Source organism: Rhododendron vialii, chromosome 13a (assembly GCF_030253575.1).
Source record: "Rhododendron vialii isolate Sample 1 chromosome 13a, ASM3025357v1".
NCBI classification, from domain to species: Eukaryota; Viridiplantae; Streptophyta; class Magnoliopsida; order Ericales; family Ericaceae; genus Rhododendron; species Rhododendron vialii.
In genome coordinates this window covers 24213784-24227408 of record NC_080569.1, presented here as the reverse complement: position 1 = coordinate 24227408, position 13625 = coordinate 24213784, and positions in this window count along the sequence as shown.

Here is a 13625-nt window from a genome sequence, read left to right as displayed (position 1 = left end):
GTTCTACTTTTTCTCTACGAAACTCTAAAATTTGCTATTAGCTTCATTATGTTTTCGATACAACAGTTGACCTCTTACCCAAGGTTTTAATTGGGCGGTAGCAAATCGATCGTGTATCCATAACGGTAGCAAACCGCATAGGAAGTATCGAATGATATGTAGCGAGAATCGGGTGTAGGGGTTGTGGATTTCAACGAGTTGGCCTCTTACCCAAGGATTTTGGGGATATTATTTATGTTTAATTATTTTTAAAAGATGTACTCATTCTGTCCCAAAAAGATTGTTCGGTCTGTAAAATGAGAACTTAAAAAATGCAATTTAAATTTTTTTTGCAATATACTAGATTTTGATGAGTTCTTTTTAATTTTAAAAGAATCAATTTATTCAAACAATATAGTCTTTTCAAATTCAATTGGGCGAATTAGATGTTCATTTTGAGATGGAAGAACCAGTATATTAGTACTAGTAATTATTTTTAGGTGTCAAGTCCACGTTCAAATCCTAACTACCTTGTGTTACTGCAGAATGCAAGGCTTTCTATATACAAAGATGTGGACGTGACTTATAACTACTCACAACCAAAATTTTGTTCTTATCATCAGTACAATATAATGGTGGTATATATATAGTAATACCCATTCACTAAATTGCTCATATTTATTTTAAGTGACAATGTAAGCAATCCCCCTTGACTCGATCGTATTTATAATAAATTGGAAGCCAACTTGGAATGAGAGTTACTGGTACATGCCATCAAGGGTGGAAAATCAAGTGTGACTGGTATGACATGGAATTAATGAGAGTGACTTGGTACAATCAAGGGTGGAAAATGAATGGTACTACAAACATGTACGCTAGCTTGACAAGTGATGCAAATTAAGGAAAGTGAAAAACGACCGGGCGAGATGTGGACATGGGTGGCGGTTGAGTAGAATAGATTCGTGGTGTCTATATTCATGGTGTGCGAGAAGTGTGAAAGGGAGAAAATGATGTAGTTGCAGGAGGAAGAAAGAACGGACAGTGAATGTGGGTGGCACGCGGTTGAGTGAGTAAATGTCTATTTAGTTTTCTAACCTTACTTTTCTCTGGTAGTCATGTTTTTGCAGGGGTAAGAGTGTCAAACACTTTTGTAATTGGGCTTCAAAAGTAGAGTGTCAAACACTTTTATAGAGTAGAATAAAATACTTCTTGCTGGCCCACTCAACCAAACCCCGCCTTACATTCCGGTTTGGCTCAATGTCGATCAGTAGCTTGCACTCAACAGGCTAAATCAATGAACACTAACTTATTACGGAACAAAATCACCATGCCTTGGTTGCAAATAAGTGCTCTTGGGTCGTAACTAAATATGAGTGACACTTTATCCCGATCTTAGGGAAAATTTCAAAAAAATCCCTGAACTTTCTGACAATTCGCAAAAAAACACCTGAACTTTCACTATTAACAAAAAAATACCTGAACTTTCTGACAACTCGCAAAAAAACACCTGAACTTTCACTATTAACAAAAAAACACCTGAACTTAGCATTCCGTAAACAATTAGACCCCCGCCGTCCAATTCCGTTAGTTTGTAATGGATGGAGCTAACGGAAGGCTTTAACTTTTTTTTTTTTTACTTTTTACATTAAAAAATTACTTTTAACTCTTTCTTTTTTTATTGGTAAATAAATATGCAATAAAGTTCTTTTTTTTTTCTTACTATTTATCAAAAATTACTTTAACTCTATTTTTTACTATTTACAAAAATAAACTTAACCACCATCTTTTTTGTTACTTTCAAATATTACCTTTCCCCTTCTCTCTCTCTCTCTCTCTCCCTCTTTTTTTTTTAGAACTTTAACCCCACTCCACCAATCAACTGCCAAAACTCTAACTCTAATTTCAGAAATTCAAAATTGCTTTCAACCTCCTTTTTTTCAGCATTCTTGTTTTTTATATTTTTTACTTCCAAAATTACTTTTAACTCTTTATTTTTAGTAGTAAATAAATATGAAATAAAGTTTTTTTTCTTATTATTTATCAAGAATTACTTTAACTGTAATCTTTACTATTAATAATAATAACTTTAAGACCCATTTTTACTTTCAAATACTCTCTCTCTCCACTGATGAAAATCCTCCCTCCTCTTGTCTCCACCGATCAGTTTGGAGAAACCCAAAATTCATCTATCAGTTGGTTGTGGGGTTAAATTTGAAAGTAAAAAAAAAAAAAAACGGGGCGGGGTGCGGGGAAGCAGGGGGTGTTAAAATAATTTTCGTAATAGTTAAAAAATGGGGGTGAATAATTTTTGAAAAAGAGAAAGGAAAAAAGAACTTTATTGCATATTTATTTATGACTAAAAAATGAATGAGTTAAAAGTAATTTTTGGAAGTAAAAGTAGTAAAAAAACGAAAAGGTTACAAAGAGGAGGTTAAAAGAACTTTTGAATTTCTGAAATTGTGGCTAAGGCGTAGGCGGTTGGTTGTGGGGTTAATTGGTGGTGTGGAGTCGATTCTAATAAGAAAAAAAGGGGGAGAGAGAGGGGGGGGGAAAGGTAAAATTTGAAAATAAAAAATAGGGTTAAAGTAATTTTTGATAAATAATAATAAAAAAAGAACTTTATTGCATATTTATATACCAATAAAAAAAAGAGTTAAAAGTAATTTTTTAACGTAAAAAGTAAAAAAAAAAAAGTTAACGCCTTCCGTTAGCTCCATCCGTTACAAACTAACGGAATTGGACGGCAGGGGTCTAATTGTTAACGGAATGCTAAGTTTAGGTGTTTTTTTGTTAATAGTGAAAGTTCAGGTGTTTTTTTGCGAGTTGTCAGAAAGTTCAGGTGTTTTTTTGTTAATAGTGAAAGTTCAGGTGTTTTTTTGCGAGTTGTCAGAAAGTTCAGGGGTTTTTTTGAAATTTTCCCCCGATCTTATGTGGGATTATCTTTCATTGTACTCTCTGGATCAGTAACTACTCTTGAATTGAGTAAACACATGCGGAACTTACAAAATAAACGGTTCGGATCGTCCAATGAACAAGTGATCGGTCTCATTTTGCGTCGGACTAGGAAGCATCACTTGATCGGTCTCATTTTGCCCAAAGCAGTGGCTGGTGCTCTTCTTTAAATCGAAAAATGAGCAGCACCAAGATCGGGCAAGGCCAAACAAGAAGGCAAAATCAAAGTGTATCTAAATTGAAGACTCATGTCGGGCAATAGAATTAAACAAAAGTCATAACCTTCATGTTTTGGTTTAGCATTATTTCTTTAACAAATGCTGCTTCAGATTAATGTGTGCAACCTAACTTAAGGAGTGTACCTTAACAAGGATACATTTCTCCAAAACCAAAAAGTAAAAGAAGTTAAAGATAGAAGACTCTAGCATGGGCACTTGTTCTAAGTTCCTATTCCACAAGAAAATTGCATTCCAACATCCGCATTCACTGTCAATTCTTGCCCTAATTAGAGGGGCAAAAGGGCATGTGGATTTGTAAATTTAACAGCTAGGTAAGTGGTACATGACCGCAGCTGAGGCTACTGACTGCGGCCAAATCGCGCTACCTGGCGGTTGAAGACTAGGAAGCTTCTTTGACCTATGAAAACTGGTGGGACATGGTTCAGACAAATTCTCCCGGGTTTTGATTTAATTGGCATATTTGCTTTACCTATTATTTTTTTATTTTTTACCACAATGATAACAGGTGTTATTAATAAGTCAAAACGATACATCAATCGGTAGACCTGTCCCTAGAAAAGGGACCAAGTAAACACGATGATGGGGCTTCCGTCTAAAGACTATACCCTGAACCACCCAAACCCTTGTCCGTCAACACATGAGCAACATTATTACCAATCCTACGAACAAAAGAAAAGCTGCAACACTGAAAATTTCTACTCAAAACTTGAATGTCATGCTTCTACCTCTTGATTGGTCGCAACCTGACCATTAAGCATCTTCACTAATAGTTGAGCATCACTTTACCTTAATCAGTCAAATCTATGATTAATAGAATGATAACTACTTGCAATAATGTCTGCCAAGTTTGGTTTACCTAGTCAAATTTAGGGAAATAATTTTTCAATAAACACCCGGCCCCGCACTCTCATTCAAATGTCTCGTAAGCACATAAACTCAACAAAATTCCAATTAAACACTTTGGAGTTGTAAAAAAAGATTGAATTAGAGCCCTTCATCAACCTCAATCAACAATTCGACTGAATAATCTAATGTGTCTATTTTCTCGAAAAAAAAAGTTTGACTTGTTATGCCACTGGACCATGTTGGCATATCCAAGTACCAAACCCAAACATAGTGGATGTTATGTTATGAAACTAGTAACTTTTATTTACAGTCTCTGCATTACTTGGATGTTAAAAATGCTAGGGAAAAAGAAAACGAGAAGTCCACTTTGACTCCTTGTGATTTAGATCATGTGAGGATACACCCTCTATGGTTCAAAAGTGTACAATGACACCCCAGTGGTTTGTGAAGTGTGCACATAACACCCAATTTCATCCATAATAACGTCAAGTTTGACAGGCGCGCATCAAAAGCCCGATATGCTCTCAGCTTCTTCCTTGATTTATCTTCTTCCTTGAATCTAACCAATCTATCCCATATACTAAAAATCGGATCGGAACCATTGATATTGTTCAGTTTGACGAGTACTACATCCATACCAAATTCAAGTCGATTGAAAGTGAAAACTTCATGATCGAATCGAATTTATTATGAAGGAAATTTTCAAATTTATATTTATCATTCATCTTAACAAGAATTGGATCACCGAGTTATTGATGTATGATCGAGTTAAATTTTTTTTATAGAGACGCTCTATTATATGATTAATAAATTATGAACGGCTTGGATTCGATTTTCGTTAGATTCAAGAGACGTATGAAATACACCTCCGTTAAAATAGAGGGAATTGGGTGTTATGTGTACACTTCACAAACCACATAAGTGTTATTGCAAACTTTTGAACTAAAAGAGATGTATCCGCACATGACCCAAACTACAAGGGATCAAAGTGGACTTTACCCAATAAAAAAGTGCTAATTTTTATTTTTTCAAGAAACAAGCAACATAGAAATTCAATAAGTCTAGGTACACTACATTTAACCACTACATCATCCACTACATGTTTTCTAGGGCTCATCTTGTGTCCCAAAAAAATACAGAAAAATATTCATAAATTTTAAAATAATATATTATGGGGCCCTGTAAAAAATCAGCTTCAACAAATATCGGTAAATATTATTTCTTGATTGGTAGGGGCAAAACGGTGCAGTTAAACAGTTTCGTCCCTACAAATCAAGAAATAATACTTACCGATATTCTTTGGAGCTGATTTTTTACAAGGCCCCATAAAGTATTATTCTAAAATTTATGGATATTTTTCTGTATTTTTTTGGAAGCTGGGGTGAGCCGTATAAAAAATATAGTGGATGATGTAGTGGATATATGGATGGTAGTGTATGTTGCATCTCTCATAGAAATTACCCACATAATGATCTATATTACAAAGGCGACTTCTAGAAAAGATTGCGGGCATCCCCACATCTTGCCGAGTGGCCTTACATCTTCTTCTTTTTTTTTTTTAACGGAGGAACACCTCTACAGTCAGGTCATTAAATAGACCCAACTATATAACCCAAATTTCCGGAGGAGTTAGTGCGGCCACACCAGTCGCTGTCCCCAACTTACTTTAGAATACTCATCCTGTGGAGAATCGAACCCCAAACTTTAAAGAGTACTCCGAAAACCTGGGTATCCGCCCGAACCACTGAGGCTACCACTGGCCTTACTTGCGATTTAACATGGTCAAAGTTCAACGCCAATGACTAAAATCGAAACCGATACTGTGAACCAAAAATCGAAACGTCAAGACTATCCTTTAAAATTTCGACACACTTTTTAAACTCCACCCTACCATCTCATTTCATACCTGGAAGCATTTGTTGTTTGAGATTTGTTTCCGGTGTTACGTTAGTAGTAACTAGGAAGCTTCTTTGACCAAACAAAACTGGTGGCTATTAACATTTGCTTTACCTTGAACCAATCTAATCTTCTTTTGTACTAATATCCAAGCTACTTCCACTATTGTCAGGCGACTTTTGTGTAAATTTATTACTGTAACATTTCCACCTACTCTTGCACGGGTTTCGATCCCCTGAGCTTAAACCAAGTCTATTCTTGTAACGCCTCGAATTTTGAGAACGTTAAATAAATATTTTTATTGAAAATCTAAATAAAATTTGGCTCATTACTATAGCATAATTCTCACAAGAGTACATTTATTCGACAAAGGGAGGGAAACTAGGGTTCTATCTAATGCTCCGTCTGCTCCTCCATCCTAACCAGCTCCTTGGCTCCGAAAGTCTCCAAGGTGTACAACTCACCCTGATATCTACAAAGTCTAACATATTATACCAGCGTCGCCTCTAGTATAATATGTCAGGGTCATCAAAGGTAACACCGTGAGCTATAGAGCTCAGTTGGAAAATCCCTAACCCGCTAACCCATAATTATAAACAAGGCATAAAAGTGGTATACTAGCTCATATAAATTCAGCAATTTCAAAATAGCACATGCATATTCAACAATTTCCGGATAAGCAGTTAATAATAACACATGCACATTCATTATTCAACTGGCATCAGTGTCCATGTAATTTGAGTTTCTCCTACGCAATATTTTTGTAGACCGTGTCTAATTTTTTAATATCGATTCCACTTTTCATTTTTTTCAAATCAACATTACAAAAATTATTTTTATTTTTATTTTGAAAAAAATTTGTTAGGATCGTCACACACACGCACACGATTTACGAGTATAAACAGTAAAGAATCATCACAGAGATAAACGGGATTCTCCAAAATCGGGTACGTCCACGGGAGCGAAAGTAGCTGCTGTTCTTTCTTATCACAGTAAGAAATAGGGTTTACAACATAAAGTATTTATACCGACTCTATTCTAACCCTAATCTGGTATTTGGTCTGTATCCTTAAAATACCCCTGTACAAACTGTACCGTACCGTACCGTACCACGGGGGGCGTTGCCCCCCGCACTCCCCATTACAAAACACCTGGGCCTTCAGCCAATCTACTTTTCACTGAATCATCAGCGATGGACCATATACCGTCACTCCACTCATTTCACTCCACTACACTCCGATATCTTCCCTTCTTTCTAGAACTCTATGAGCCACAGTTCTAAAAATCTCCACCTTGGCGAATTTACTCTCGCCCATCCAGAAGATAACCATCACCATCCAATAAGTTGGGGGGATACCTCCATTTTTCTAGCACAGAGAGACATTAAGCAAGTCCAAGCAATGCTCGAACTTGTCTGCAGTAACCGTTTTTGTCAACATATTAGCTACATTCTCAAAAGTGTGCACCTTTTCCAATATCAAATCACCTACATCAATCAACTCTCTCACCTTGTAAAACCTCACGTCGATATGCTTGGTTCGAGCATGATACACCTGATGCTTTGCCCAATAATGGTACTCTGACTGTCACAATGCAACTGAACTCCACCTTGATCTATGTCAAGCTCCTTAACAAACCCTTTCAACCACAATGTTTCCTTAGCAACCTCAGTCACTGCCATATACTCAGACTCAATAGTAGATAGAACCACCAAAGGTTGTACCATGGATCTCTAACAAATAGGTCCACCCACAAGTGTAAATACACAACCAGTTGTAGACGTTCTGTCATCCAAACCCCTAGCATAATCTGCATCCACATACCCCACAACTGAAATCTGATCCCGTTGTCTGCCAAACATAATCCCACGATCCAAAGTACCTCTCAAGTATCTGAACATCCACTTGACCACCTTCCAATGATCTTTGCCTGGAATGGCCACATACTTGCTGACTGTGCTAACTGCATGTGCTAAATCGGGTCTCGTACAAACCATTGCATACATTAAGCAACCCACTGCACTCGCATAAGGAATCCTCGACATATCCTCAATTTCTTCATCTGACACAGGATATTGAGCTAAAGAAAATCTGAAATGACTTGCCAATGGAGTGTTGACTGGTTTAGCATTAATCATTCTAAACCTCTCCAACACTTTCACCACATAATTCTTTTGAGATAACCACAACTTACCAACTGACCTATCTCTGCGAATCTCCATCCCAATTATCTTTCTAGCGGCTCCCAAATCCTTCATATCAAACTCTTTACCCAATAAAGACTTCAACCTATTTACCTCAACCATACTCCTTGCAGCAATCAGCATATCATCCATGTAAAGAAGCAAGAAAATATAGGAACCATCATCAAAACTTTTAACATAAACGCAACAATCATACCCACAGCGTGTGTACCCAATCCGTATCATGAAAAAGTCAAACCTCTTGTACCATTGTCTTGGAGATTGTTTCAGCCTATAAAGTGACTTCTTCAACTTACAAACAAGATGCTCAATCTCTGGTTGCATGAACCCCTCAGGCTGTTCCATGTATATGACTTCCTCTAAATCACCATGGAGGAAAGCCGTTTTCACATCCATCTGCTCTAACTTCATATCATAGCTAGCCACCTATGCCAAGATAACCCTAATTGGCGTATGCCTCACCATAGGAGAAAAGACCTCATCAAAATCAATCCCCTTTCTCTGTGAATACCCCTTTACCACTAATCGAGCCTTGAACTTTTCCCTCTCCTTTTCTGTTGCTGCCTCTTTCCGTTTGTATACCCACTTACAACCCACTGGCTTCTTTCCCTTGGACAGTTCTTTCAACTCCTAAGTCTTATTCTTCTACAAAGATTTCATTTCCTCTACCATGACTTCCATCCATCTGTCCCTTTCAAAACTCGTGATAGCATCCTGAAAAGTAAATGGATCCCCACTAGTAGTAGTCAATGCATAAGAAACCAAGTCCTCAAACCCATACCTCACAGGTGGCTTGATAGTGCGCTTGGTTCTCCCATCGGCCAAGTTTTGCTGTTGCTCCTGTTGTTGCTGTTCAAGCTGTTCTAATGGCTGCAAGCCTGTGTCAACACTCTCCAGCTCAATTTGTATGCACTGCTGTCTGCTGCTCACTTCCTCTAACTCAGCATTTTGAACCTTCCGATGTGCCTTGACCATGTACGTCCACTCGTTGTGCTTTGCTCCACTCGTTCCGCTCCACTACACTTCGATATCTGGCCTTTTTTCTAGAACTCTATGAGCCACAGTTCTAACAAAACTGCACCTCCAATGAGACCACCAAGTCCGACTCCAATGGCAACACACACACACAATGGGCTACCGGGTCCGACTACATTGCGGTCGCAAAAAAATTCATACACACAATGGGCTACCAACTGCGGCGCCACACTGTGGTTTCAAAAATCCACACATAATGGGCTACCAAGTCCGGCCACACTGTGGTTGCAAAAAACCATACACAAACAATGAGCGACAAAGTCCGGCCACATTGCGGTTTTAAAAAAAACCATACATACAGTGGGCTACCAAGTCCGGCCACACTGCGGTTGCAAAAATCTATGCACATAAAATGGGCTACCAAGTTTGGCCACGTTGCGGTTTTAAAAATCCATACACACACAATGGGCTATCTAGTCCGGCCACATTACGATTTTAAAAATCCATACACACAATGGGCTACTAAGTCCGGCCACACTGCAATTTAAAAAATCCATACACACACAATGGGCTACCAAATCCAGCTACATTGCGGTTTTAAAAATATTTCCTTTTTTTTAAACATGTCTTTTCATTATCAACACCCTACGTGTCATGTTTCTAGATTTTCTCGATTTTTGTGTCTTGTTTTCGTGCTAGGACTCCGCAATTTAACTTTCCACATAAGAATACTATATACGGTGTCTCGTAAACATGCATCATTGATCGTAATCTTGAAACTAAAATAGAATAATTAAAATAACAAGATCATCCAACTCTATGGTATTTTTCATGCTTAATCCATCGACTAGTCCATAAATTTAACAAGAAATGCACATAACTCAACATTAAGACAAGTAAATTAAGACTAAAAACATGTATACATGCTCATAACCTCTTTCAAATAGAATCTAAGTAACTATGCTCCCAGTCAAACTATTATTTCAAAAATCCGTTCTTTTTTCCTCTAAGGGAAGTTCAAAATCACATATTTTTCTTGGGTTAATAAGTCATTAATTTCTACCAAAAATCATTGTTCTAAAATTTGGTGGATTATGTTTGACATAGAAATAACCAGGAAAGTCCCAGGTCGGACGAGTTCAGTTTGAATCACTATTCCTTCCTTAATTAGTTGGCTCGAAGCCAGACTTGTTGATGAACTTTCGAGGGTGGTAGCTTCGGGTTACTCCACAGTCGTAAAAACAATCGTAAAGCATAGTACCACATGGACGGACACCTTTGGAGTGAAAACCACTATGCTTTAGACTAGTAATTTTAAGAGCTAATAATTAAGCGTACTTATTCATAATCGTTCCAAAAAAATTAAGGTAACCATATATGCTACCAATCAAACTATTTTTAGTACTTTAACTTAGCATGCATTTTTTTAAACACAATAAAATATACTCCCTCCGTCCCTTATTTAGAGTCCAGTATTCCATTTTGGGTTGTCCCTTAATAAATGTCCATTTTCATTTTGTAAAGTTAGTGAGTAAAAGTTGGTGTATTATCTATTTTGTCCCTAAAAGTATATTCCATTTTGAAAACTTAGTAAGTAAGAAAAGTGGAGGAAAAAGTTATTGTGAAAGGTATAATCATGATGTCTTTTTAATAAGTTGGAGTTACAAAGCAAGACACTTAAAAAGAGACGGAGGAAGTAATTAAATTTTACTAGGGAAAGTGAGTAGAAATATTCTACCATATGTAACTAATATTTTTACTAGCGAAAATTAGTAGAGATATTTTTCTTAGTCATAATTTATTTTAAAACTTATATTTTCTAGCTATTCTTTCACACATTTCAGACATACAAAGTAACATACAAAGTTTTTATATTTAGAGATAGTGAGTACGGAAAATCTACCATTCTTCTTGGCGGATGGCTATGGAAAAGAAAGTACGTTGGCTTACGGAAGGTGAATGTGGCTATCGAACGAAGTGATTTCTTACGGTAAGCTTACGGTAGCTTCAAAAGGGGAAAAGAAAAGACTTTCTTTTTTTCTCGAAACTAAATCTAGACTAAACTACTAAATTATTTTGATCGAGAGGGTGGTCGGGTAGTGGTTTGGTGGTGGCTTTGGTTGAGTTTGTTAAAGAACTCGAGAACAAGGGAAGAACTCTAAGAACTACTTCAAGAACACAAAAATTTTCTAGAGAGAAGTTGGAGGAATTGAAGGTGTGAGTTCAAGGCAAGAGTGGGGTGCTATTTATAGCAAACATTGAGCTTCCCCTCCCTCTCTCCTAGCCAGCACTCTTTCCCTCTCTCTCTTTCTCTCATTTATTTTGCTCCATTATTTTGTCAAATCTTGGCTTTAAACATGCCATAGCCTTCCCTTACTTGTCATTTCTATTTTTAGGTCAAAATCTAGATTATTATGAAGGTTTTTGGTCTTGTCTTGTTTAGGATGGTTTGCTTGCAAGAAAGAAGAAAATAAATGGTTAGGGTTATGTTTAAAGTAGCCTAAAATGGTTTACTTGTGTAAGACAATGATCACCCCCCCCCCCCCCCCCTGTGTCAACCGAAAATTCTCTCTCTTTCTTTTTTCTTTTAGTCTAAGTCTAGGTTTGCATGCATGAACACCTACAAAAATCTAGGAAAGTTATTTTGAAGAGTAATTAGGTTCAAGTCTATTATTTCTAGGCTTGCATGTATGAACACCTACAAAAATCTAGAAAAGTTATTTTTGAAGAGTAATTAGGTTTAAGTCATGCACACAAGGTAAGAATCATGGCATTCTAAGGTAGCCTTTAAGTTACTTTCTAGGTTCTTATTACTCTAATTGGTTAGTCTTGCACACAAAGTAAAAATGATGGCTATGCTACTTATTAACTTTAAACATGAAAGCTAGGAAATCATGGCTAAGGTTGCTTGAAGGCTTAGGTTAGCTTAGTTAGTCAAGTAAGATAAAAGTTGGAAGGCTTCTAGGCTTTTGAAAATGACTTGTCAATGCAAAAAGAATGAATAAGGCTTCAAAATAGCCTTTCTAGGAAATTATAGAGTGATATTTATATATATATATATATATATATATGTATGCATGCATGCCAAGGTTACTTGTAGAAAGAAGAAAGAAAGTGATGATGGCTTACATTGAAGAGATCATTCAGTGAAAAATATGATTAAAGATTTTCAAAATGTGTGAAATAGCCTTTTAATGAGTAAGTTAGACTTTCTAGGAAAAACTAGAGTTCAACAAAAAAATGGAAGGTTCAAAAATGGTTAAGGAGGTTTAACTAGGCTTAGAATCCAATTGGTTAGGCTAATTAATTGGTTGGAATCAAATTATCCTAGAAAAAGGTAGGATTCCTAGCTAGCCAAGAAGATGAATTTATGAATTAATTCAAGACACAAATAAATATGCAAGGGTATAAATAAGTCCCTTTGACCTTAGGAAATGACTAGCTAATTTGTTATCTTTTCACAAATGACCTTAACAAATCAACACACTATGCTAGAAATGGTTATCTTTTCACAAATGTCTTTCGGACAAATATTTAGGTCGTCCCAAAAATTGTCACTCATTATCTATGTCTCCAAACTGGTTTAGTTTTTACCGTCGTCGCTCCCTAAAGTATTAACGATAAGCAATGGCGGAGTCAGGAATTTAAAACAGATAGGGCATCTTTTTATCGCAAACTAAAAAAAACTTCACCATAAAGTATAATTAAAAAAATACTTACCACAAAAATTCATACATTCTCCTCCATGAGGCATAAAAGCTGTAGCATAATATTCCAAAAGTTTATAAACATTAGTGCAAAAGTCTAAATATTCGTCGCTAAGATGTTTTGCAATTGACCCCGACGAGTTTTCATCTTTTGAAAGTTCTACATGATTGCTCTGTTACTAATCCCATAAAAAACATCTCACCCTATGTATACCACCAAGCCATTATTCAACCAGTCATTCGGTTCCGCAATCAATTTTTCACAATATTCATTGATGAAATAGTTGGGATGGATTTTGAGTTTACTAATTATATGAATGGTATTCTTGTAGTTAACCAAAAGGGGACCAGTAGTAGCCATAAAGCAAAACAATTTGAGTAGCATTAGGTGGCATTCCGGTTTTGCCCCTTAAAAAATAAGTACTTAGTTGTAATTTTCAAATTTAAAAATAATAGGCATACTGAAATAAAAAAAATATGCAATATAGATCTTGATTGACAGATTTCGATGAGATCTATGAAACTCTGCAAAAAAAAAATTGAAAAATTACTTTTATAAGCTCATTGATTGCCAAACTGCACATATAGGGACCTAGTGAGGTTGTAGGAATATTGCATTCAAAAAAGTTTTCTTTATTTAGCAGTTAATTTGTTAATCTCATTTCTTAATCTATTCATCTCCGCTCATTACTCAAAATTCAAACCAAACCAGTCTATTATGTCCATCTTATACGCAGCATACTCGTGTACCACTTGAAATTTCTTCATTTTTGGAACTCACCATCTAAGCCCCGTTCGGCTAAGGAAAATAAGTGTTTATTTGAATAC